Source organism: Furipterus horrens, unplaced genomic scaffold (assembly GCF_987537825.1).
Source record: "Furipterus horrens unplaced genomic scaffold, mFurHor1.1.pri manual_scaffold_1, whole genome shotgun sequence".
Classification (NCBI taxonomy): domain Eukaryota; kingdom Metazoa; phylum Chordata; class Mammalia; order Chiroptera; family Furipteridae; genus Furipterus; species Furipterus horrens.
The window spans coordinates 124,849,206-124,877,201 of NW_028327171.1; the positions used below are offsets into that span (position 1 = coordinate 124,849,206).

Consider the following 27,996-nt stretch of genomic DNA (forward strand, 5'->3'; position numbering starts at 1 on the left):
ACCTGATCTACAGTGCAACAGCCATTAGAGTCAAAACAGGGGTCAGGAAATAACAAGTGTTAACAAGAGGAAGCACAAGAAGGTGGCTTGAGGGCAGCTCAGTAGAAGCAGATGATGTGCAGGAAGGTCCACCGGCTCTTTTCCTGGAACTTTAGCAGCAGCTCTGCCTTCTGGCTCTCCAGTTCTGTATGAATGCACTAGCAGAGCTCACAGGGGAGGAACACCCCCAGGGTGGTCTCTTCTTGGTTGTCCTGGATGGCATGTTGGTCACGTACATTGACTGGCAAGTCTCCTGCTCTCTGGAATTCAGATCTTCCACCACCTGGTCCTACATTGTCTCTTTGTAGGTGAGGATCAGGTAGAACTGGTGTTTGCAGTTCTGCAACCCTTCAGGCTGGGACTTGATTGCTTATTTCTGTCCAACATGTGTAAAGTGCCATCCTTCATGTAAGAGTTCTTTGTCTTTCTTTAGGAAACTATTGTACATCTGATCATATATAGTTTTGAAACCGTAAACATTGGGCTTGTTGGGTACTGGCCCTGGAAGCCTCATATGAGTCTCTATTCCAAAGGACCAGATGCAATCCCCATTTGCTGAAAATGTTGTGCACCTCTGTGTTCCAGTTCTGGTTGCTCAAGCAGACCGCTGTCACAGGCAGCAGAGACCACTATACGAAGGCGGTCTCACGGTCCCCAATCTCTCGTTCCAGACCACAACTTAATTTTTCTAAGTCACATTTTTTCTCAGTTCTTTGATGAAAATAATACTGCCAGCTTCACAGGATTATGGTAAACCATAAATGAGCTAATGATTCTATGTAGAAAAAAGCAAGCACTCAGTAATAGTAGGTAATGCTTGCAGTACTTGGAATGATAATGTTGAAGGAATCACAGTAATCTTGTATTGTTTGTTGTGATGCTGGCAATGACAGTTAAAGGAGGAGGGAGTGGAGGTTATAGGCAGCAGAAGCAGCCTAGTGAGAACATACTTAGCAGTAATTACATACTGATTATGCTGACATTTTGGAAAACCAAGGGAGCATCTCATCCATCATGCTCTACATCAGGAATCAGCAAACTACATCCCACCTTCTGGTTTTGTATGTTCTGAGAGCTAAGAAAGTTTAGAAATATGTTTTAATGATTACATTTTAAGTGGTTATATAAACACCCATAATATTTTTAACTTTGACTCTCGATCCACAAAGTCTAAAATATTTACTAGATGGTCCTTTAGAGGAAAACTTTGGTGAACTCTGCCCTATACTGTTGATTACAGCAAGACTTCCAGGGCATCCCTTACTCTTTGTCCAAATGTTCCCCTATTCTGACCCAATTTAACTACCTCTTTAAAATACCCACATGCTGAGAAAGATCCCCTAAATTCTCAAAATCATCTTTTTCCTCACCTTTAAAGATATAATTTCTCTCTTTTCTTTCCCACACAGCTGGTAACTTTAAGCCTAGAACAGGAAATGCTAACTTCCCTGCTCTTCATAACACATCAAGGCTATTCTCTCTGAAAATTTCAAGTTTCTTTGAAGTTAATACTATCAAATTAAGCATATTGATTAAGATGGTCTTAATTATGGTTCACTAACAACCAATCCAGGATTTTAGTGGCGTAAAAGAAGAAAGGTTTATTTCTCATTCACCTAATGCATGCATCTCTAGTAAGCGAAAGTTTTTATTCTATGTCATCATCACGTAGAGGCCAGATGGATAAAACGTATGTCTAGTTACTCATTGTGGCAGAGATAAAGAGACATAGAGATGCATATTAGCTCTTGAAGATGGCCTTCCAGAGGTAACGTCTTATGCCCACATTAATGGACCAGAATGATTTTTAGTAATTTCTATGAACAGGTGTAACTTCTTTGGGGCATTTCTACCAAACACCTTGTAAGAGAAGAATGGAAAATATTTCTGAACTTCACTAACTACTCTCATTCTCTACCACCATTGTCCTTCCCTATTGCAGTCATCTGCAAATCTCAGAACTATTGCCCTTAATTTCTTGAAATTTTAGTATATGGTTCATCTCTCTCTCTCCCCCCAATTATTTTTTTGTTTCGATGTTCAGTGATGTTTATTTCTACATAGATTGTCTTTCCAATATCTTCCACTCTGTTAGTCAGCTTTGTCATCATTACACCTTAGTTATTGGCCACTATGGTCATAACACGGACCTTGAAATGACTATAACTACAATTTCTCTGTTATCTCAAGCATGTCGTGCTTCTATTAATACCTCCAACTTGTCTGTCTCAGTCTCTCATCTTCCAACCCTAACATTCTCCCAGTCCACTGCAATCTCCAATCCATTAACCTTACCAAAATTTCACCATTGATCATGCAACCCTTTATGTTTTCATCTCTCTCTGTTCTTATTTTCAGTCCATCATTACAGTCACTCTCTTGCTTTCTCTGTCTGCTCTTTTGTGCTTTCTGTGTCTGTTCTTTTGTCCTTCTCACCCTCCTTCTTACTTAGAAAAATGCAACCCAATTTAAATCTGATCTGCACCTACTTTACGCCTGTACCCAAATTGCTAAATGGTTTTAGAGAAACATACAACAGTGCTGACTAGTCTCAGTTTAAATTAATGATCATGAATTTTAAGTGGATCTTTAGAACTTGTCAAAGATACAAGAATATTCCCCTGATCAATTTATTCTGCCATTCTCCTGTAGGTTCTTATTATTCAATGTGTGGTCCAAGGGCCAGAAGAATAGGCATTGCCTGGGAGCCTGTTGCTATAAATGCAGAATCACAAATGGCACCATGACTCAGTGTCAGAATTTGCATTTTAATATGATACTCAGATGATTCATATGTACATTAAGAGTCAAGAATCTCTACCCTAGATAGTGGTCTCACATGGGCTGCAGATGCTGTCTCCTTCGACAATTTCTGTTTGCCTGCATACCTTCTAACATCGGAACTCTTAAGGCTCAGTCTTCAGATACATTCTCTGTCTGCATTCAGTGCTTTCATGTAGATCATCCAGTCTCATCCCTTTAAACATTTTGTAGAATTGCCATGGCCAAACATAAATTGCCAGTTATATCCTCTTTCATACACTTCAGGTATTTGCATCCAGTTGTCCTCTACTGTAGATTGTATATCCCACCAGAGTGTCTAATAGGTACTTTAAATTAAACATATCCAAAACAAAATTCTTGACTTTCTGTCCATCCCTCCCAGACTATCAATGTGTTTCTCCTGTAGTATTCTCTATCTCATTAAGGCAACTTTATTTTTCAAATTGGTCAGACCAAAATCTTGGCATGATCCTGACTTCTCTCATGTGTCTTACATCCAGTCCATCAAAAAAAAATAATTGGCTGTGTTTTCAACTACATCCAGAATCTGACCATGTCTCACTTCCCCATTGTTACTATCCTTGTTAAAACCTTCATTATCCTTCAAATGAATCGTATTGAAAGCTTCCTAACGGTCCTCTTTCAAGCTTCCTAACAGGTCTTCTTTCTTCCACTTTTTCTCCCTCTAAAGCCTATTTATTCACTATGTTGAATAATCCTTCTCAAACTGGTCAGATAATGTCACTCCTCTGCTCAGAATTTTCCACTGGATTTCCATTCTCATTAACAGAAGAATGAAAATTTTAAAGGCCTATAAGGTCCTATATATTCTGACTTCACCTTAATCTTCTGCTTTTTTTCAATTGCTCAATTCTCTCCAGTCACATTGACTTCTCTGTACACTTTAAACATGCCAGACACACTGGCAACCCAAAGACCTTTCCATCTTGCTCTTGTCTCTACTTGGAATGTTCTTCTTCCAGGGAGCTGTATAGCTAGCTGCTTTATTTCCTGTAAGTCTCCTGTAAGGCCTACTCTCCCCTCAGAAAAAACATGGTATTCCTTCTCCATCACTCTTTATTTTTTATGCCCTACATTATGTTCTCATAATATTTATCACTACCTGAGATAATTTATGTGTGCATGTGTATTATTGTGCTTAGCATATAATAGGCACCCAATGAAAGCTAGTTTTATAAAATCATGAATAAATAAATTATTGGACTAATCATGGGATTCCTGGGAAAATTTCAATAAAACTTTTTAATAAAATTAGTGTAGAACTTTAGTTCCAATTTTAAGTGTAATATAGTATTACTTTCCAAATATTAGAAATACAGAGGGAGATATATTTAGAAGGATGACAGATATTAAAACTATCATTTAGAAAGAGTAATTATCACAATTTTCATGTTTATTCTCTCTCATTTTATTATAAACACGTGAAGTTGAGATTTTTTTAATGGTTAATATTCTATCCTTCTTTTCCATCTCACATTATAAGAATTTTATATAAAAATGACTTAATAGTAATATAATGATTCTGTCTTATAAGCACCATAATTTATTTAGCCATTCTATTACTGTTACACATTTAGGCTAGCCATTTCTAAATTTTTGCTATTTTTAAAAACTTTAAGAAAATTTCTGGTACATGGGTATTTCCTAATCTCTGGTTATTTAAGACCAAACACAATTGGTTGAATTAGTGAGTCAGAGGGAATATTTGAAAAAATTTTTATGTAGATAATCAAATTAATCTTCATAAAATTTATGCCTATTAACATTTCTATAAGAAGAATCTGAGATTTTAGATCTCATTACACTTCTGATAACCTGTAATCCCTTGTTCATTTTTTAAATATTAACAATAATATTGATGAAAAATACTATCTCATTGTTGTTTTAATGAGAATATCTTTATTAGTAATGAGGTTGATCAGTGTCTGCATTGTTTGAGATCAATGCTTAAGTCCATGTTCTGCCTGATACTTCTTGCAGTCAAAGCATGTGTCCTGGAAACATTAATCCTGCCTCTGCAGTAAGAAAGAAATCACTTCAATTTTATTCATTATAACTGGCCTTGCCAAGGAACCCTTTATCATTTATTTTCTAATGTTTACCTGGCCCAATGTTGTCTTGCAATTGATTCAGTCAACAACTAATTAAGGGGGTGTGTATTGATGGTAAATAAGCCACATCGTAATTTATTACTTTATTTCAAGAATTGTTTACATATGAAAAATTGAGAATTCCTTCTCAGGGAATTAAAATAGTGCCTCTATCAAAATCTCCAAGTCAATCCAAATGGATTCATCCAAGAATTTTATATCCCAGATTTCCCTAAGGCAACAGACCAAAAGCACAATTTATACATAGACAAAATAAATGGTTACTTGTTTCAATGTGATTTGCAGGCCACTGTTAAATCTTTCTTAACCAAAATAACTTATTTAACTTTCTGTCCACAGTGCATAACATTTTACCACTAGAGACAATGAATTTCAGTGCTTTCAAGTGTGCATTTATGGTATCAGGAAACAGCATTAACACATAAACTCTTAATTCATTAGCCACCTAGGCTTTTAAAATTCATCTTGGATGGAAACTTAGAGATAAATAAACAGCAGGTTGTAAGAATGAATATTTCAGAATATAAGGCATTACATTAGAAAATGTAAGTTTTATATTCCAAAAGTTGGGAATGAGAAGTTGAAAGTAAACTCTGAGATGAATAATGGATTGGGAAATAAATTAGTAGTGTCTTTCTAAAGAGTTATATTAAGAAGTATTCTTGGATTAGAACAGATAGAGTGGGAAATAATATAGTTAAGAAGTAAAAACTTCCAACACTAGTAGAGAAATAGGAAGTAACATTAGAGGTGCTCTGCATTTCCCTATGCTAGGGCAGTGGTTCTCAAACTCCAGCTTGTGTTAACAAATTCCTGGAAGGTTTGTTAAAACACAGATTGCTGGGCTCCAACACCAGAATTTCTGACTCAGTAGGTCTGAGTGGAGCTTAAGTGGGGCATTTATAACAAACTTCAATCACATCCAAGACATCTAATTAAATTTGAATTTCATATAAATAAAAATAATTTTAAGTATAGTTTATTGATTATGTTGTTACAGTAGTATCAAATTTTCCCCCTTTGCTCCCTTCTTTCCAGGACCCTCCTTCTCTCCAGCAATCGCACACCCCTTAGTTCATGTCCATGGGTTGTGCATGTAAGTTCTTTGGCTTCACCCTTTCCTATATTATTGTTAACTTCCCCCTGTCTATTTTGTACCAATAAATTATGCTTCTTAGTCCCTGCATCATTTTCACTTTTCTTCCCCTTCCCCGTCCCAGCTGATAACCCTCCACATGATCCCCAAACCTATGATTCTGTTCCTATTCTGGTTTGCTTAGTTAAATTTTGTTTTTATTTTTTAGATTCAGTTGTTGATAGTTGTGAGTTTGTTGTCATTTTAGTGTTCAAAATTTTGATCTTGTTTTTCTTAATTAAGTCCCTTTGACATTTCATATAATAATGGTTTGGTGGTGATGAAGTTCTTTAGCTTTACCTTCTCTGGGAAGCACTTTATCTACCCTTACATTCTAAATAATAGCTTTGCTGGATAGCATAATCTTGGTTGTAGGTCTTTGCCTTTCATCACATTGAATACTTCTTGCCAGTCCCTTCTTGCCTGCAAAGTTTCTTGTGAGAAATCAGCTGAGAGTCTTATAGGCACCCTTTTGTAGGTAACTCTCTGCTTTTCTCTTGCTGCTTTTAAGATTCTCTCTTTATCTTTCACCTTTGGCATTTTAATTATGATGTGTCTTGATGTGGTCCTTTTTGGGTCTAGCTTGTTTGAGACTCTCTATGCTTCCTGGACTTGTATGTCTTTTTCTTTTGCCAAATTTGGGAAGTTCTTCTTCATTATTTTCTCACATAAGCTTTCAATTTCTTGACCTTCCTCTTCTTCTGGCACCCCTATGGTTTGGATATTGGCATGTTTAAAGTTGTCCCTGAGGTTTCTAAGCCTCTCCTCCTTTTTTTCAATTCTTGTTTCTTCATTCTGTACTGGTCGACTGTTTTTTTCTTCCTTATGTTCCAAATCATTGATTTGAACCCCAGTTTCCTTCCCTTCACCACTGGTTTTGTGTGGATTTTCCTTCGATTCATTTAGCTTAGCCTTTACTTCTTCCCTTATGCATTTGCTATACTTAAGCATATCTGTCAAGCTTGTGAACATCTTTATCATCAGTGTTTTGAACTCTGCATCTGTTAGGTTGGCTCTCTCTCCTCGTCACTTAGTTCTCCCACTGGAACCTTGATTTGTTTCCCCTTTTGGGCCATATCTCTCTGTCTCCTCATCTTGATAGGCTCCTGTGTTTGTTTGCCTCTGTGTCTTAGGTAGAGCTGTCACACCTATTACATTGTAAGGGGCGGAGCCTTAGGTATTCATAAGTACAGGGCAACCTGGATCACCACATTGTGGCGCTATGTGTGAGGGAGGGTCTGAGAGGAAACAATGCCGCCTGCCCAGCACTCGTCCCTTTACCAGGTAGTTCTCCCACTTCCGTATGGGACTGGTGCCTCTCTAGCTGTTGCCCTGGCCATTGTTCCCAGAGTGGGCGGGTCTGTGGACATTCTAGGACCATGGTGGCCCTTTAAATAAGTGGACTCTGCTGAGAGATTGGCAGTTTCTTCCTCTGCCCCAACTCCCACTAGTTTGGAAAGTTAGGAGCAATGCAGTTTTATTTTCCCTGTTGCTGGGACCATGAGCTGTGCAGTCTGATTTGGTGCTGGGAGTACTCCCCAGGTGTCCCTCATAACTTTTTAAAACATGTGACTATGCTTTCTGCCAGCCTGCCACTGCTGCCACCACTGCCACCACCACACCACATCCTCTCTGCCCTGGCTCTGTCCCTCCTACCTGTCTGGATGAGTATTTCTTCTTCATATCTTTGTTGGGTTTCCATGCAGCTCGATTTTCTGGAACTTCTGGTTGTCTCTAGTTTTGAGGTAGTTGTATTCCTTCTTAGTTGTGGAGGGAGATGCAACGTGTCCATCTAAACCTCCATCTTGGCCGGAAGCAAAAAAATATATTTAAATTATAGATATAACATGCAATATTTATTTGAAATTAAAGTTTAGCTGGGTATTATACATTTTACCCCCAACTCTGGAAAAACAGAGTAGAAAAGCTTCTGGAAAAGTGGAGCTATGATCCATCTTCTAAACCAGAGAGATGGAGAGAATTTAAAAAATGATTTTAGAAACAACATAGGACTGATTGTACTTTGAATTAGTGATATTTCTCTCAAATATATTCTGCTCGGTTCTGTTCAGCAGGCTGAAAAGACAATAAGGCAATAAGGAATAGAAGGCTGGACCTGGGTAGAAAGAAACCAAAAAACATGGGGCTAAATTTGTGCCATAGCTCCCCTCTCTGTCACCTCGACCATGTTCTATAACAGTCTTAAGCAATCCAAGCAGCAGGACAAGGGAATGAGTGAAATTGAAAGCATTCTCTATGTAAAGCTGTATTAGTCCATACCCAAGAATGAAAATTCCAGGTACCTTTAAAATTTAAATCTAATGCAAAGTTTTGGCTTAAAAAAGATGAAAGGTGAGACAAAGTTAAAGAGGAAGGTATGTTTATCACAAAATTTGTAACTGAAGTTGGCTGTTAGCTTCCATAGGACTGAGAAAACAAAGGTGTGCTTCCACCCTGAACTCATGGTCACTGTCTCACTGAAAATGCTGTGGTGGCATCTGACACAGACAGCCTGCCTATAACCATTGCTAACATTGCCACTCTTTCTGCTGGTGGTACCACCACCGCCTTAAAAAGTACTGCCAGAAGCTAGAAAAAGATGCCTCTTCCTTACTCTTGCCTTCTAATGTCACTTTGATATCTCCCATTGGATGGACATGACAAGATGTCAGCTGGCAAGGAAATTTGGAGAGACATAGTATATAGCCTTCCAGTCTTGGTAGGCAAGAAGAGAATATAAAAGTGTTACTATGAAACTTAGAGAATAGACTCCATTTGGCACAGTACCCCTGGAAGCTCATTTTTATATTCACCATTCATCCCATATTTAAACTTCCTAACAACATCAGTTTTCAGCACACAAAAAAGCAGATAATCTTCATAAATATGAATATACAAGGTTTGCCCAAAAAGTATCCAGCCATGTGAAAATATGAAAAACAGAGACATTTATTGACAAAGATACAAGTTTCAAAAACATTGCACATAGAACAATGATGCCTCAGTCTTCTTCAAAGTAGGCACCTTGGGACCTCATACAGTTCTCCCTATCACCATCACCTGCCCTGTCATATTTTCTTGAATCTCATCGATGATCTGAAATCTCTTCCCTTACAAAGGTGATTTTAGTTTTGGGAAAAGCCAATAGTTGCAAGGTACCAAATCTGGGCTGTAGGGGGACTTGGATGATTTGATGTTTTACCAAAACCACTTTGCAGGAGACATGATGCATGAGCGAGGTCCATTGTTGTGATGAAGCTGCCAGTCATTAGTTGTCCATAGCTGCAGCCTTCTGAATCATCTAAATAGTTTCCATGGAGAAATGTTCAAGCTTAACACAAAGTTTGATGCAGATTCATTGCTCTACTCATTCAGTCATTTTGAATGCGACAACCACACAGTATACATGCTCATTCAATGGCATCTACCACCCCCACTGACTAGTACAATGAAGCCATCATTGTTCACACATGTGCATTCCAGTCCACTTTCTTTGACTGCCAGGTTACATCAATGTCATGCAAACCATTCTTGTTATGTTAAAATAGCTGGACTTTTTCTGTTTGACCTCATACACTCATTCATTTTCTCAATAGAGCACATATTAAGTCAAATAAATAAATAATTGGATAATATTAATTGTTTCCAATGTAGTTACTCACTTAAATATAACATTACCTAAAGACACAATTATAACACTTCTACATAATATAGTGGAAAAAGAAAGAGGAAAAAGTAATATATAAAATATGCATAGAGCAAGCAAAAAAGAAAATATAAGTAGTTGCCACAGTCGCCATTTCTGTAACTATCTATAAGAAGGTAGTTGATATTTATTACTTCCTTAATCTCCAACCTGTGCCTTATTTCTTTTGCATCAGCTAATACCTCCAGCTTGTCTGTGTTCTTTATCTGGTGTTTGACCTAAACATTTATTCTTGAAGTTTCTGATAACTTATTGGCCCCGCTTCCACTGGATTTCTGTAATCTTTCATTAATGTTTACTACTGTACATGGAAGTACTAATAGGCACCTCAGAAAGTTCCCTCAGTTTCTGTGTTGCCCTGCCTCTGTCAAAAACAATCTGTTTCCATTTGATAAATAGAATAAATAAACCCTAGCCTCTATAGTAACCCCATTATTTGCCTCTTATTTCAATTGCATGAAGAACTCAAAATAACTAGAGAGCAGTTTCAACTTTGATTTTATTGAAAATATATTGTGATCCTTAGAAATTTTCCTCCTGGGAACTAAAACTCCTAAACCAGAAAAGTTCAAAATTGTGAGACTACAAAGAAAACATTTGTGAGTATATTATAAGGCACATTAGTAATATGAGTCATTCTGGCCTCCACTCTTAACTTCTAGCCTCCTGCATTCTTACTGTGAAAGAAGCAGCATGATACATTCTTCATGGGTTCAAAACATATACTCTATAGGAAAGTAGCCAAACTCACAAAGTGTTGCCTCCAAGCTGATGTCAAGCATCAACTGTCTTCCTATATGGCCATTGGTTTCAGAATGATGAGGTTAATGCTATAACTGGGTATGTTCACACAGGGGATTGCTGAAGAGTCTGACACACCTCACACAATTTATTTCTGTGTTGAAGATACAGTTGTGTCCAATCTCACATGGAGCACTGTTGTTTGATACTAAGATGATGTTGTTACCACTATTTCTATTGCCACCACTGTCTAAAGACACCTTCTTTTCTCTTTGTCCCACTTTCCAATTTCCTGCCAGTAGTTCCTATTGGCAGAATCTAGCAGAAATGTGTCTGAAATGTAACAAGCAGCCTTATAGTTCCATTGATAGAGAAGAGACTATAGAAGAACAAGTATGGAGCTGAGGAATGACACTTATCCATAGATTTGAGACAGTCCTCAAAGAATATTGGAAGGCAAAATCATATAATAGATTCACAATAACTCACTTATTTCCTCACTCTCAAAATTACTATTAACTATTTAATCCAATTCTTTTCTAATTTAGAGTTCCACTCCTTACTAAAGTGGATTTTTTTCAAGGACAAAATAAAGTCTCATGTAATATAAAATGAGACCATTACAACCAGGAATCTAAAGATTACTGAGCCCTTAATATAGGCCAGATATTTTTCTCAGCATTTTTCTTGTATTAGCTCTTTGAACTTTCAGATAATACTATGGATGAGCACTATGATGCTTCTAATCTCAATAGTAAGGGAACTGTGTTATAAAGAGGTTAAATAATTTTCCCAAGGTCACTCAGGAAGCAAATGGTGCAGCAAGAATACAAACTCAGCCCACTAGACTCCATAGTCCACATTCTCAATAACTAGGATGACCCTGCCTCTCTGACCTAACCTCATTTTTACATACAATGTCTCATAGAAAATTGACATATTTTGAAGCAGTTTGCCAAAACAAAATTTAGTTTAATTGTCCTTTTTGGCCTTATTATCAACATACTCAAATTAATTAATATATTAAATTAACATATAGTAGACAGATAAAACCCACAACTTCGGCCTGCTCTCTTGTTGTGTTAACAGAGACCTATAAAAGCAGGTATGATTAAAGAAATAGTACACTATCTGGCATAAAGCAAGAAAATAATAAATACATACTCATGAATGGATTAATCATTTCTGTTAGCAAAGGTGTAACATGTACCCACCATGTTTGATCTAGATAGAATAAGCCCACTTTTTTTCAAGATGTGAGATATTAAGCACCTATAAATTATTTTAACTTCCTCTTCTGCTCTGTACCAAATGATGGAAAGCTGCTTAAGTCCAACATCCATATTTTAGAAGAAACGTAAAACTTATCAATTCTTGTAAGAAAATTGGACAAGGTTATTGGGCTATAAAAGCCCAAAAATATACTGAGATTTCCTGAGGTCAGTTACCATGGAAGCAATGTATCAGGAAGTCCTAAGAAAAGGTTTGACTTTTGTTACCCTCTCTAAAGTCTTGAACACACTTTAATTATCTCTGACTTACAAATAATATTGAAGCCAATTAGAATAAGGTTATATTCAAGGGTGGACCCATAAAGAGAAACCTCTGGTTTTCACAGCAAACACCAAGAGAGCCTTTAGACCTGAGCTTTCCTGGTCCTGGACCTATATATAATCATGAGTCCTAATCCTCCTTTTCCCCAGCTAATAGAAATTGAAATTGTAATGTGGACATGATTATCCCTTCAGGAAAAAAAAAAAGTAACAAATGTCTCAGTTGTCCTTCATCCCAGTAATTATTTAGACCAAAATAAAAAACAAAAGAGTCGTCTGATGAAATCAGTAAGATACACACAATGTCTTAAAAGTTTCCTTCTCCAAGTTATGTTTTTTTCTACTTATCATTCTTGTTTTCCATGACTTTTATTGCCCTTTATGCTCTTATTTCTATGCATTGCAAGACCACTTCACTCTTGCCATTATAAAGAAGTTATCAAGAGTAATTCCTACAAAATTGAACAAGGAACAGAATAACAGTTATGGGGGAGGTGAGGGAGAAGAGGAGGGTAAGTAGGGGAAGGGTTTAGTAAAGGAACTAGTATAAATAACCCATGGATGTGGACACAACGGGGTGGGGAATGACCATGGGAGAAGGGATGGGCTGGGGGGGGGGGAAGCAATGGGGGAAAAATGGGACAATTGTAGTAGAAAAACAATACAAATAAATTTTTAAAAAAAGAAAAAAAAAGAAACACACACACATACAAATGAGTAGTTACTTAGCTATAACTTTGGTTTCTTTATCTACTATACTCCATCAAATTCCTTCATGAAATGCTCTACCCTTCCACATTTTTACCCTAACCTAGGCAGCTCCTTCTTACGGTATTCCCTTTGAAAAAGACTTTTAATGTAACTCCAAATTTTTAATTTACTCTTCCCTTTCTGTTTTATTATTATTTTAAAATCCTCATCTGAGGACATTTTATTATTGGTTTTATAGAAAGAGAAAGGGAGAGAGAGAAACATCAATGTGAGATTGAAACATGATAAGTAGCCTCCTGTACGAGTCCCACCTAGGGACTAAACTTGAAAACCTAGGTATGCTTTGACCAGGAGTCAAACCCACAACCTTTTGGTTTATGGGATGATTCTCCAACTGACCGGGCCACCTGACCAAGTCCCTTTCTGTTTTTTAAGATACAAAAAGGAATCAAACTGAAAGAGTGTCTAGTTATTCATTCATCTCCAGAAAACTTTAATTTATTGACCAGTTACTTAGGTGCGGGTCTTCTTCTGTTTTAGTCCCTAAAGCATCCATAGTTTGAAATTTTTTAATAAAATGGTAAGGCACACCCTTCATACTTAACTACCTACCAGCTGTGTCCTCACAGCAGGCATGTCCTCAATGTGACAGGCAGGCACATTATGCTAAGTAGATAATCACAACAATTAACTTAAGAGGTTATAATTTCATCCTGTTTGCTACAGTTGGCCTGTCAAAAATAATTAAGTTAAAATAGATCTCAAGCCTCCCTCTGCAAAATTGGGAGAGAGAGAAAGGGGAAAAAAAAAAAAAAGACTACAGCTAAGAACTCTTTAACTTGGCCAAATTAAGTGTTCTGGTTTCACTGTTGGATGAAACAGTAGAGAGAGTTTTATTAAGAGAGTCCTTTTATTTCAGTTGGCAGCATTTCATTTCTGTTTCAGTGATTCACAATATAAAAAATTTAAAAAGAAAAAGTATATGACAGAATTTTAAGGTACTGGGATGATAAAAAATAAACAAACAAACAAAACAAACCTCTCAATATTCACAAGAAAATGAGAAAAAAAAATGAAATAACTCTCTTAACAGTCTGAGTCCTACCTCAGTTTTCTTTGCCCTCAGGTTTGGCATTTTAATTGTTCAGAGATAGGTATTTGCATTCTGGCATCTTGTCTCCTTTTACAATCCAATTATCTGTGAGATCTGGAGCACTTCACTTTACTTCCTTTGTCTTTACCTTGATTACCAAAAAAATTAAACACTCAAACTAAAATGCTAAAGTTTGTTTAGGTTTAACATTCTTTAATTCTACTAAAAATCTCTATTTCAAAGTAAACAGATTTCAGTGACAAAAATTTTATTTAATTATAGCACTATCACTGAGAAGAAAGATTATTTGATGCCATTTCTTTTCACTTCCTTCTATTCCTACTTTATTTCCTGCTTTTACAGGCAGAATATAGATCACTTTATATTCAAAGGTTTGCCCTCACAAAACTTTCAGTCTAGCAAAAGATGCAGAATTTAAGCCCTTGATACAAGGAAACAAAATAGAGCACAACAGGCAAAATATCACTAACCTCACTGGCTACATCTGGGTGGTCTAGGAAATGAAAATCACTGCAGCTTTCATCACAAACTGCTTGGAAATTTTATACAACGTTCTTTTATATCCTAAAACAAACTCTATGTATTGTATTTACATAAAAATGGACCCTTATATATTATGAAAGGTCATAAAAAGCACAGGAGGAACAGTATAGATGCAAACTGTGTCGACAATGCTTTTCACAGAAGCTCTTTTTATATATTTTTTATGCCATCATAATGTACATCTTAATGATTTTTTCCAGAAAGAATCTGAGAAACACTCTCTGCCTTTTGAGTTTACTTCTCTTTAGAAAATTTCTCATTAATTTAAAAAAAGTTTTTTACCAAGTTACAGTGACAAAAACATTATAATTGTCTTACTTTAATTCCTAAATGCATTTGTATGTTTGACCTACTCATATTGAACTGTTTTCTTACCATTGGCAGCTATTTTAGGTATTAACAAAAGAGAAAGGAGGAAAACTGACTAAGCTTAATTAAATTGGGAAATGACAGTCTCCTAGATGCCCCAGGGGAAAGCCCCATCCTCAAATTGTTATTAATTCCCAGCAGGGAAGAAGTGGCTTTCCAATATCTCCAGGGAATAACCAGTTTTTTCCCTAGATAACAGAGGGGATGGAGGAACAATAAAGGGGAAATTTCCTTGGCTGAGGCATCCACAACAGAATCCAGATGATATAAGAGGGAGGAGTCTAGCCTTGAAAAATTCTGGGGAAAGGATTGGATAGGATAAGAGCATGGAACCAGAAAAGATCCAAAAAAAGGATTGGAAGGTGGAGGTCCCAGCACAAGCCTGCAAAGCATTAGAAAGATTGGTTTGTTTAAAAGAAAGATTACCTCTTCCTAAACTCAAAGAAATAAAACCAAAACTTAACGAAGGTCTGAGGTTAGTTCATTTGGACCTGGGTGTGGCAGCCACACAGTTCCAAGCAGAGGCTTAAGTGAGACCCAAAGCAAAGCGCAACCTGAGTGGTAAATATTTAGATGAGGAAATGAGGGGTAGAGAAGTTCTGCCTCTCTGGGTCCTAGCCCTTCTGGGCTTGGTGAGAACAATTGTGGACCTGAAGCCTCAGAGGCTGGACTTCTTCTGCACCAAGATGGAGCTAGGCCACCTGGCCATGGATGAGACATTGGGCACCAGAGGGCAGTCCTTTGTTTTTGTTTGAATAAATCTTGCCACAATTGCTCACATCATTCTATGCATGAATCATCAAAATATTTTTTCTCACAACTCTGTGGAAGAATCCTATTTCCACTACCAACAGTTTCTCATGCTTGCTACCAAGGTAAACTTTATTTAGCAGTATTATAGTTCACAACACACCCTAATCATTTTGCACAATGTATTCCCAGGCAACTGAGAAGGAGCCTGCCATACTTATCTGGAAACTCCAGCTCCCACACAGTGTTTATCATATAGTAAATATTAACAGCAGACACTATTATAGATTTCCTACTTAACAACCTTCTTCTCCCTTTGTCATTTCTAACAGACCAGATTTCATTTGAGAACCCACCATTTTCCATGTAGCATTATGCTTCCAGAGAGATGAATTCTCACCCAGTCTTAGTGGGTGATTCACCATCTAAAGTGAACACTGGTCTCATTCCTTTTGTGAGTGAATGAGGTCAGGTGATACTTAGGAAAATTTATTTTACAAGATAAACATTTCAGTGGTATGTTATCTCTAAGGTCAGTTAACTGAGTAATGAAATGATGTCCTCAAGAACCCTGGTTGTTTTCATCTTTTTTTTCCTACCATCCTCAGCTGATAGGCTTCATCCTCAGACTGGACCTACTTCCCATTGTAAATGGCAGCTCCCAGTCCTCAGATGTTATCTACAATGAGAAAATGCAGAATAGATATTCTACCTAATGCATTGTTAGGAAAAGTCTTTTGGATTATCTTAAAAAATTTTTCTTGTTAATAGAAATAGACATAGAAAGACAAAGTCACTCTCTTCTCCTTCATAAATGGCATCTAGAAATATGGCTGCCATTTTACAACCCTAAGTAGATCCAGCTTGAAGAAAAGCCAACGTATTGAGGGGAGCAGAGCAGAACAATAGAATAACTCCTGCTGATTTAGCCAACCTTGGCAACTGCCCCACCACAGCATTTCTTACATAAGATAAATTTTCCATTTTTTGTTTCATTATCTAGGGATTTTACCTTATGTAATATCAAACTTAGCACAGGAATTATAATATACACTTAATGAGTGTATAATTCCAATCTTATAAAACGATTGGAATTTAGAAAGGAATCAACATATTTTGTTTAAACCAGGGTTTCTCAACTTTAGCATTATTGACATTTTGAGGTGAATAATTCCTTGTCACAGGGGTGGTGGAATGCACTGTAGCATGTTCACCAGCATCCCTGGCCTCTACTCACCAGTAGTATCCCACTACCTACTGTGACAATAAAAAATATCTCCAGAAATTTCCAGAAGTTATCTGGGGGTTGGGGAGGCATTGCCACCAGTTGAGAAGCACTGGTCTAAATTTATCATTTTATAAATAAGTAAACTTAGAGTCAGAGAATAAAGTGACTTTCTTAAGATCACACAGCTATAAAGTAGTTGAAGATATAAAAATCCATGTGTATTAATTTTCAACAGATGTTTGTTGTGTGGCTACCTCTTTTTATCTGTGGGCCACTGTGTTTAATAAACTAATAAATCAAGCAACCAATGTGGATAAAATAATGAAAATGCATTAATATTAGTTTTGCAGTTGGTAACCAAAACTCAAAATAACAGTGCTTCAAACAAAAAGTTTTCCTCACATAAATCTAAGTGTTGGTAGGAATTGTCTGTTATCAGGATCCTGGTTACTTATATTTCCTTTTTTTATTAACCTAAAATATACATCTTTCATTTCAAAGTTCAAAATAGTTGTTCTAGAACATTTGGGTCAGTAGAAAAAAGGAAAGGAAGCAGGGAGTATCCATGCCATCTCATCTCTAAGGATATATCACAGTTCCTACACCATCTTCACTTCCTCCCATGGTCAGCAGCAAGGAAGGCCAAGGACAGTAATCTTTATTTGGGGCAGCTATCTATCTGGCCAACATTAATTGTTCTATTACTGAGGAATAAAGGGAGAGAAGAGATTGGGGGACAATGGGACAGTCTCAACTATAGGAAGAATGGGAAGCATAAGAAAGGAGAGAACATAGTGAAGGAAGACAAAAAGGGGAAAGAGGGACTTCTGGCCAAGATGAAGGCTTAGACTGACACGCTCTGTCTACCTCCACAACTAAGAAGGACTACAACTACCACAAAACCAGAAATAACCAGAAGTTCCAGAAAATAAAGCTACATGGAAGTCCAACATATAAAGTTATAAACAAGTTGTGCTCATCCGGATGGGTAGGAGGGGTGAAGCCTGGATGGAGAGGTCAAGCTGTGCTGGTGGCAGTAGCTACAGCAACGGGCAGCAGGACTATGGTAAGCACAGACACCCATATTTAAGGGGAGGCGAGAAGTGCCTGGGAGCACCCCTGGCTGCAGACCAGACCTGTCAGCTCGTGATTCCAACTCTGGGGAAGGCAGACCCCCATTACCTTGGACTGTGAGACCTGGTGGAGGTGGGGACAGAGGAGGAGGCTTCCGGTCTCTCAGCAGAGAGAAAGCAGCAGGAATCCATCTTGAACCCCGGTCCCCACACAAAGTGCCACAGTGTGGTGAGAAGGGTCGCCCAGTTGTGACGAGTGCATGGGGCTCTGCCCCCTATAGCATAGGAGGTGTGACAGCCCTGCCCAGGAAGCAAAAAACTGCAGGGATGGCAAGGATAATGATATAGATCCCAATCATGCAGCTGACCAGAAAGCAAATATATGAATTAATGGATGAACAAATAAATAACCTTTCAGAGGCTCAGTTCAGAACTACAGTTATAAGACAGCTTACAGAAATAAGAGCGAGACTTAATCAAGATGGGGAAGAAATGAAGACTAGTCCTGCTGAAATGAATGAAAACACATATGAAACAAGTGGTGAGGGAAAGAAAACCAGGGATCAAATCAATAAATTGGAATGTAGGGGAGGAACAAACAGCCAACCAGTGCAGAAAGAGGAAACAAAAAATGAGGAAAATGAGGAGAAGCTCAGAAATCTCTGGGACAACTATAAGCAAGCCAACATCTGAATTATAGGGTTGCCAGAAGGTGAAGAAGAAGAGCTAGAAATTGAAAAATTATGTGAAAAAATAATGAAGCAGCACTTCCCAAACTTGGGGAAGGAAATAGACTTACAGGTCCAGGAAGCACAGAGAGTTCCAAAAAAAACTGGACCCAGGGAGAACCACATCAAGACACATTATAATCAAAATGTCAAAAATTAAAGATAAAGAGAGAATCTTAAAAGCAGCAAGAGAGAAGAAGAGAATTATGTACAAAGGGGTCCCAATTAGACTACCAGCTGATTTCTCAAAGGAGACTCTGCAGGCAAGAAGGGACTGGCAAGAAATATTCAAAGTAATGAAAATCAAAAACCTACAGCCACAATTACTCTGTCCAGCAAAGCTGTCATTCAGAATAGAAGGGCAGAGAAAGTGCTTCCAGGACAAAGTAAAACTGAAGGAGTTCATTAGATCCAAACCACTGTTATATGAGAAGTTAAAGGGACTTGTTTAGAAGGAGGATCAAGACTATGAACATTAAAATGAAAACTGTATCACAACAACCAAACAGAAGCTAGGGAATTGAAACAAAGGCAAACTAAGTAGGCAACGAGAGTGAAAAAAGAATTATAGGTATGGGGAACATATAGCGGGGAGGTCAGCAGGAAGGGGGAAAAGGGAGGGAGATGAGGCAGGAATTAAGAAGCATAGTAGGAGTGAGTGGAGTAGACAGGAAGATGTTGAGAAGAATTGTATCCACAACCAATGGGCATGGACTAAGGGGGGCGACAACTGGAGGGAGGGGAGTCACTGGGTGGAGGGGAGCAGGGGGAAAAGAAATTGGGACAATGGTAACAGCATAATCAATAAAACATTTTTTTAAAAGGGGGGGAAGAAAAAAGAGGAATATAAATGTAAAATGCCTGGCACCTACTAGATCCTCAATAAAGATGAGTTCTCTTTCCTCTTTCAATCCTCCTTTGGAATTCATTATTTAAGTGTTATCATGAGCTGTTGTGTCTAGAACAGGAACAGGTCATCGTTTAAAACTAACAGCAAAATCTAAATGCAACAGAACTATATGCATTTAAATTAAATGCAACTTCCCTGATATTTTAATTCAAACAGAGAAGGAAAGGTTTCACCTTCTTATTTTATCTCTGGCAGCACTTTCATGTGAAATATTATTATTATTATTATTATTAATAATAATTCTGAAGTTGTATCCTGTTGCTTTCTGATATTAATTCATCATCTTCTGTGCTTTCAGCCTTTATTTCTGAGCTTTTTACACAGCAAAGCTGTAGGAACACAATATGTTATTATTATTATTATGTATCTCATACTCTTTTCACAGAAGATGGGGTAGGGTAGAACATATGTTACATAACAGATGGTTATTAAAGAAGCTTTCTGGTGAATCACAATTAATGTGGACTTTTGTTTATAAGTCTGGTCACGCACTGGAAGGTTACCTTTAGGGGATTGCCAGAATAATTTACATTATTTTCACCTATAAAACTTGAAGCTGGATTACTTTTTAGTTTCAGATTTATAATAATTCCATTTAAGATCCTGGTGCTTATGAAACTATGTATAAAAATAAAATGCTTCACTCATTTATCTATTCATTCAAAAAATTTTCACTGCAGATGCTGTTCTAAATGTTCAAGGATATTGCATGCTATTGGGATCAGATAAGATCTGCATCATCTGCCATAAAATATGCTTCTTGACTCCCCAGTCTGAGTTCATCCTTCCTGTGCACTCACAAGGCAGTCTCCCCACAATGTCGGTTCAGTTCCCTTGCCTGTCCTCCTCTTAGTTTTCAACTTCTTTGACTAGACAGATCATTTTCATCACCTGTCAATACTGTGTACCTAGCACTCAACCAAAGTTGGTTGGATGATTCTTTTTAATCACAACAGAATTTACAGTTTTTATTTTATTTAATTCAACAAAAATGTAAGCAATAGAATATGCACTTGAAGTTATTCAAAGGAACAAAAAATAATGTAGATTAGAGAAGCCATGAAAGGTTTCAAAAAAAAACAAAAAACAAAAACCATCTTTATCCAAATAAAAGCATTGCCTCTGTCTCACCAGGAGCTATTCTTACTACTATAATTAGCTTCAACTTGTCTGCTAACAGACAATGTCAAAGAAGGAGGCAACTCTGAGATAGCTAATTCCATCACCAGCTAGTGAAATTATACTACATTTGTGACTCTGAAGAATTGGCTCTTAAAAGGTTATCATTTCTAGAGAAATGCCTATGTAAGAGATATCTGCTTGAGTGGCTAATGCTCTCTCTTTACTCTTGACTGCTGCCCAGGGGATGGGGAGAATTCACCTGGCTGACAGAGGGGACAGCTGAGCAGCTGCGAATGTCACTGTGGATCGATCTGATCAGGCCAGGTTTCACAGTGACCTGGTAGGAGATGAATTAGTAATAATGAAACCATAAGTTACTTTGTTTTATAACAAAAAAATCAAACCAGGCACAATATTTATGCAAAATTAGCACATATTAAGTTTTGATATTGGAAACTTAAAATTACTCCAAAGCCCAGTGCTTTTATTCTTTTTCTCTGGAATACCATATTATGTTTTACTCTGTATATTCTAACATAATCTTATGAAAAACATCTAGAACTTGGGATAGCATATTGTCCAATGTGATTGGATGAAAAGTTGCGAGTGTTAGATAGGCAGGCAGTGAAGCACTGGAATATGCCAACATAAATGTATGCCTTCTTTCCTTCTCTCCATCAGATCCTCTGTTACTTTTCTTAGGATTGACTGTAAGATGCACCTGTTTAACTTCAAGTGATGCTTCTGAAAAACATTCCTTTTGCATTATTCTATAAAGTGGTCTACTCCCAAAACACACTTACTATATCATTCATTTATTTACCTTTTCTGCTTTCTTTCTTACTTCCTGTTTCATTCAATAGACATTTATGACACTTAATCTGCACAACACTATGCTTTGTCATGGAAAAGGCACACTATGTACACTTTTTGGGGGTTAATCTGATCTGGATTGTTGACTGAAATATTTCCTGTTGCTCCAGAATTGGAGACTAGAAACCAATGTTGAAGATAAACAGGGATGAAGTACTCATTACTCTAAAGTAAAACCCAAATAACCAGTGGAAAATGTCATCTTTAGAACAGTTTGAAAGGCCATTAAACAAGCTATGCTACTCCATCTCAGCCACTCCCATCCCAGATACCATTCTGTACCTGAATACTAAAAGAGCTAGAGAGAGGATATAGCATTATCATACAAGTTATTGGCTATCTATAACTGCTGGAGCTTTCCTCCCATTCCAAAAACAGATGGAAGAGTACTTTCTAGCCCAAATGATAGGGGAGAGAAGCTCCAAGAAATTTTATTTGTAGAGACTGAGACTCACAGTCTCTACAAATGGGTTGATTGACATCTATTTCTTGATTTAATTTTTTTTTAATGTAGCAGACTCGCTGACCTGCCTTCTAAGCCTATATGAGCAGCAGAAAAGAAACCACTGAGCAAAGCTAGCAGAACAGAGATGAGGTATGGCTCTCTGGTCTGGCAAAGATGACTGAGTTTCAATATGTCAAGGAGACTATGTGGGATAGCACAGCATGAGTGGTGCAGCAAGCATCCTACCTAAGAGGAAGGGCAAGAGAACCCCATCACCAAGAGGCAGGAATAGAGAAGGGTTAGAAATATCAACCCAGAATCTCCCACATCAGAGAATGGTGGAGAGGGCTCTTCACAGTATCTTAAAGATTGATAAGGCAACTCATGAGTTAAAGATTTCAGCTATAGTTATAGTTGATAGGCTTTAGTGATTTATACATGTGGAAAGCTGTTCCAGGAACTTAATACATGATCTACCTGATGTCAAGAGGTCAACAAGCAATTCAACCTTTGTGCCCCAGGGGATCTGCAAGTTATCAAGATGATAACTGAGCCACCATGTGTTTCAGGAAGAGAATGTCCATGATGCAGATAAATCATCACTGATCAATAGATAAAGAAACACTAGGCAAATTGCTGTTGGATTGCAACTCTTATTTGAATAACCTTTTCCCAAACTCCTTACCTACCTTTTTATTTTCCTTATAAAAAGGCTGGCTTGATATGAGATGTTAGGATGATTTTTAGGGTACATAACATGCCATCTTATCAGATTGCTGGTATTTGAATGAAGTGCCCATAAAGATTCAATCCTTGTTTCTACTTACTGGTTCTGGTAGTGACAGGCAGCACAAACACTGACTTTTCTGTTTTTGAGTACTCACATACATTACTCCAGGAAAGACAGCATTTAGATACCTGCCTCAAAGGGCATCTCTGGCCAGTTTGGTTTAGCCAGAAACATAGTAACTTCTAAGAGAAAAGAACTTACAGGCAGCTAACTAGAGCACTGTTGTTTCTTCTATTGCTCTTCAGTTCCCCCAAATCCAGAGAAGGGAGAATAAGAAGTATAAATGAAAGGGAAGTAAAAAAAAGACCATCACTCCTTCCCTTCCAAAGGGCAAAATGGGAAGAATAGTGAATGAGCAGATTATCCTCCAATCCCACTGGGGTCTCTCAGTCCATGAGGCATCCTAGAATGCCACTGCAGGAGGAAAAAAGAAGAGATTGTAATTTGTTACACTGGACTTGGTTTGGTTTTCTAATACTAATCCATTTCTTAAATTTTAGTTACTTTTGATCTTAAACCAATAATCCACTTATATGTTACAAAGATCTAAATGACAACATACTATCCTATCTCATCCATTCCATCCCCTCCCTGTAGGTAACAACATCTATCAAGTTCTTGTGAGTTTCCTTCTTATATCAAAGGAAAAAATAATTGTGTCTCACAAAAGATTCATGTGTCTAATTTTTCTTATATAAAATTTTATTTGACATGACATCCACTACTCTAAAATTGGTGTTTGTTTTAGCAATTTATTAGGCAGATCTTTTCATATCAGAACATAAAGCAATAATAAGAATCTGGTTTCTCTCCCTCTCTTGAAATTCTATTCTGTTAAAGGGTGAGTAATATCTGACATTGAACATGAAAGTCCAATATTCAAAACTATGCAACCCTAGCCACCTCAACTCCCCTCAGAAGGTCCTTTAAAGGTACCTGCACAAAGGAAACACCAAGCAAGTGAAAATATTTAAGTGCTTTAAGGTATTTCCTACAAAATAGTGTTGTCAGTTGAGAAGGTAGACTGAATAATGTGAAGAAATCCCTTTGCCTACGCAGAGTTCAGGGATCTACAGTTAAATTAGACCATGAACTTTCACTTCCATTGCCCCAGTATGTGTTCCTGCCATGGACTCTGATATGAGAAATGTCTGTTTAGGAATGGTTAATGCAAGTCAGCCAGAAAAATCAATATATGTATTAATGCTCAAATAAGGTGGAACCACTTTCAAGCAGAATTAGCATTGATCTCATGGCTTGCAAGGAAGAGAACAGAGAAATTCCTGAGGGACCATTCTTCACTTACTGGAACTCTGTTACTCTTAACTGTATTCACCTGTCAAATTACTTAGGTTTTGTGCTATATTTTATGTAGAACTGTTAGAATCTACTTTACACTGTCAATATTAAAATAGATGTTGGAAAGCAGGTAATAAGGATTAACCTAGAACAAGTTTACATAATAAAAGTGTACTCCAGAGACCAAGTAAATGGATTTTAATACAGTGAAACAAATTACAATAAAGTGCAACTTTTGAATGTGCTAAAATTCAAAATGTATTCAGAAAGACACAATATCACTTCTGTGTTGTTCTTGTCAAAAATTGTATAACTGCATTTTTAAAGTATATTTTATTGATTATGTTGTTACAGTAATCCCAATTTTTTTCCCTCTGCCCAGTACCCACTCTCTTCCCTCCAGCAATCCCACTCCCCTTAGTTCATGTCCATGGGTTGTACATGTAAGTTCTTTGGCTTAACCCCTTCCTATATTATTCTTAACTTCCCCCTGTCTATTTTATACCAAACAATTATGCTTCTTAGTCCCTGTACCATTTCCCCATTATCCCCCTTCCCCTCCCAGATGATAACCCTCCAAATGATCCCCATACCTATGATTCTGTTCCTATTCTGGTTTGCTTAGTTGGATTTTGTTTTTATTTTTTAGGTTCTGTTGTTGATAGTTGTGAGTTTGTTGCTATTTTAATGTTCATAATTTCACAAAAATTATTATATAATAGCTAGCATCTATATAAAATCCTGAAAACATTTTTGACACTTAACTTACACAAGTTTCTCTCTGTCAAATAATCATTCTAATATTCTAATGAGAAATAAAATACAATGTGAATTCCATCTTTGTCTACATTCATTATTTCTGATGAAATGACAATGGCTGTGAATAATGACAACAACGCAGAAGCAAGGGGTTGGGAACACGTAGCAACCAGCTTGCTCGCTGTCTCCAACAATGTCCCTGAAATGGAATGGCCGCATCTCTATGGCACCAGTCTTTTCACAGAGGAAATGGAAAAGGACAGAATACTCACCTGAAATTCAATTTCACTATGGACTTCACATCACTGTTTAAGTTAAATTTCTGAACTTCCTCAAAGGTAAACACATCTAAAGTAACAACTCATTTGCTAAGCGTTCTGCCTAAAATGATCACTTTGAAACACCTGGAAACATTCCTTTGCCTGCCTTTTAGAATCTTAAGAACTACTCATTGCTGAAGCTTGATGAAGAAACTTTATTTAAGTGACTGTGTAGCAGACATTCTCCACATTGGAACAGGACTCTTCCAGCACACAGAATGCCCTGGGCTGCTCGTGATGGAGAGGTTTACAGTATTTTCAAAAGGCTCATGGAAACCTTAGCTCTCAGAATCAGTTCTGTCATCAAACAGCTTCTATATAGCTTCAAAGTCACTGCATCTATTGTGACCAAACTCAGGTGGCTGCAGTGCCTTGAAGACTCCCCTTACTCCTTTGTCCTTTTTAATATTACAGATTCTATTTCTGAGTTAAACCAGGATGGTAACCTCACTGGGACCTGGATCCATGCCACAGGGATTTCTACATTCCCCTGTTGTCCTTTTCTTTCTCACAGGTGGGAGGAAAGAAAACTTGCATTTTATATATTGGTTTTGTTCATTGAGGTGGATGTGCCTCACACACTCTAGGCTTGGTTGGAAGCTGCTCTGTCCAGCAGACTCTTCATGACCATGGCAGAACAAACTTTTACCCAGGACATTTCATTATGTCTGGGGGAAGGAAGGTGACTGCCTCTCTAGTGGAGAACAGCAGCTAAACCTTCATCCCTCATGCCTTTTATTGAGGAGGATACACGCGAGAGATATAAGGTCAAGATTCATGAATCATCAATAGCTTGGAGGCGTTAGGATTACAGTTGACAGTAAAATATAGCATGTACTAGTACAAAGGGTACAGTAACCAGTCTGTGTCAGGGTCTATCAAACATCTTGATGCCACACTGGCATTAGATGCAAGGTTTCATACATTCCTTGCTAGAGATTGTTTATGTTATATTAATGATAAAGAAAGCAGAGCAAGTTCTAAACCATAAAAGGCATTCTTTAAATCCAATTCCCATGGAAACACTGTGAGTGGTCTTTGGTTATGTTCCACACACAGCCTTATGTTGAGACTTAAAGATGAGCACAGCCGGAATGCCGGCAGCAGTCATGCTCAGGCCAGGGCTACAATTCCCTAAACCATGAGGAGTGGTTCCCTACAGTTCATGGTGTGGTGTTCAGTGATGATGAAAGCTGAAAAGAAGTACTTCCAGCCTAAAACTTTCATAACAGAAAATGCAACACCTTTAAATGCCCACTAAAGAACATTTTTATTGTGACTGTGTCCAGCAAAACACATGGAATTTTTCTAAATAAGGGTTCCATTTCAAGAATGATGTAAGAACGTTTCCATAAAAGTTTTGTGCTGTTCTTCAAAACCTGGCATGTGAATTTTAGAAAAAAAAAGTATATGAATCATTTAGAATAAGTGTATAATCTGACCTAATGTAAAAAATTAGTATGCACTTGTGTATACATTTCTGAATACAAACCTAACTTAGTTGAGTAGGTGTTTTTGATGCAAACCTACGAGTAAAGCTACGTCCCTCAGAGAACACAGCAGACTCCACATCTAGGCAACTGATTAGGCATGATATGGCCAAGTCAACTTATTAGGAAAATGCACCATATTACCTGCACACTAATCCAATAAGGTTTTGATGAGTGAAATACATGATAAAGCACATCATAATTCACGTTGCTGTAATCTAGACTTAACCAAAACTCAGCAGTTTGGAAAACATTAATTTACATAATGATCATTATGTTCAAGTTGAGCACCAAAATAATAATTTATTAAATGATTCACAAAATTTCTGACACTCTCTAACATACATGGGGCTAAGTTCTATAAAATTCACCAAAGTCAACAAACAAAAAAATTGGGGCTGGAGTAAGGGAAGTGTTGTTTATTCACTAAAAGGTGTGCTTCTTACAAAACAAGAAGCCTGACCCAATTTTTTTAACCACAGAATAACAAAATGTCAGGATCTGGAGGGGAAAAAGAATTACATCTAGTGAGGGGTATAATTAAGAAAAACAATGTAGGGTTTTAAGGTTATTATAGAAAAATGATGATCATCCACAAGGAGAAACTCCCATCAAAATGCAAAGTTGTTCATCAAATTTTCTCTTAACAATTCTCTGTACATTTTAAAATTCTTTGTACAACTTTAAACAGTTTGTACACCTGTCATGCACAGCAGCCTGGACATAATGTTGTCATGGCAGTGCTAGTGTCTATCTTGTCACACAATGAACTTTTCTGTTTACTTTTCCTAACTGCCTTAAGGACAGAAACAATATATCTTGTTTTCTCTTTGTTGCTAGTATTTAGTATACAGTTGTTCAATAAATATTTGTTGAATTATACTAAATCCAGCATGGTAACTTTAAGCACAAGGAAAATCTATTTCACTTTGTTTCCTGTATTACACATTGACACACCAAGAGAAAGTGTGTGTGTAGATAAATTAAACATATGTATTTATGTATGGTGTTTATATACATGTATATATAATGATGTCTAATAGCATATGTAATTACATATAAATTGTGTGTCTGTATATTAGACTGCTCTGTCATTAAACTCAGGTTTTCATTTATTTTATTTTATTTTTTGCAACTTACATAGTTTTATTTCTTTTAAAGTAAAGATCAATCTTTAATATCCCCCATAAACAAGAAGCTCATTGGGTGGGAGGGAGTTCCTGTTTTTTATTCCAGAGCCAAAGGGTCGTGAGACCAAAAAATTGAGGAAACCAGTCTAGCTTACCCCTAGCCATGCTTGGTCCACACCCTGCTCTGACCTCATAGGCGCCATTGTAACCCAGCTACAAATCCATCCTGTATATATGGCCCTGGCGGAGCTG

At 37.2% G+C, this 27,996-nt stretch overlaps 1 pseudogene; it reads right to left on the reverse strand.

The window, feature by feature from the left end:
• Positions 1–98: 98 nt before the first annotated feature.
• On the reverse strand, positions 99–27,947 carry LOC150021890 (RNA polymerase II subunit A C-terminal domain phosphatase SSU72 pseudogene; annotated as a pseudogene).
• Positions 27,948–27,996: the final 49 nt, after the last annotated feature.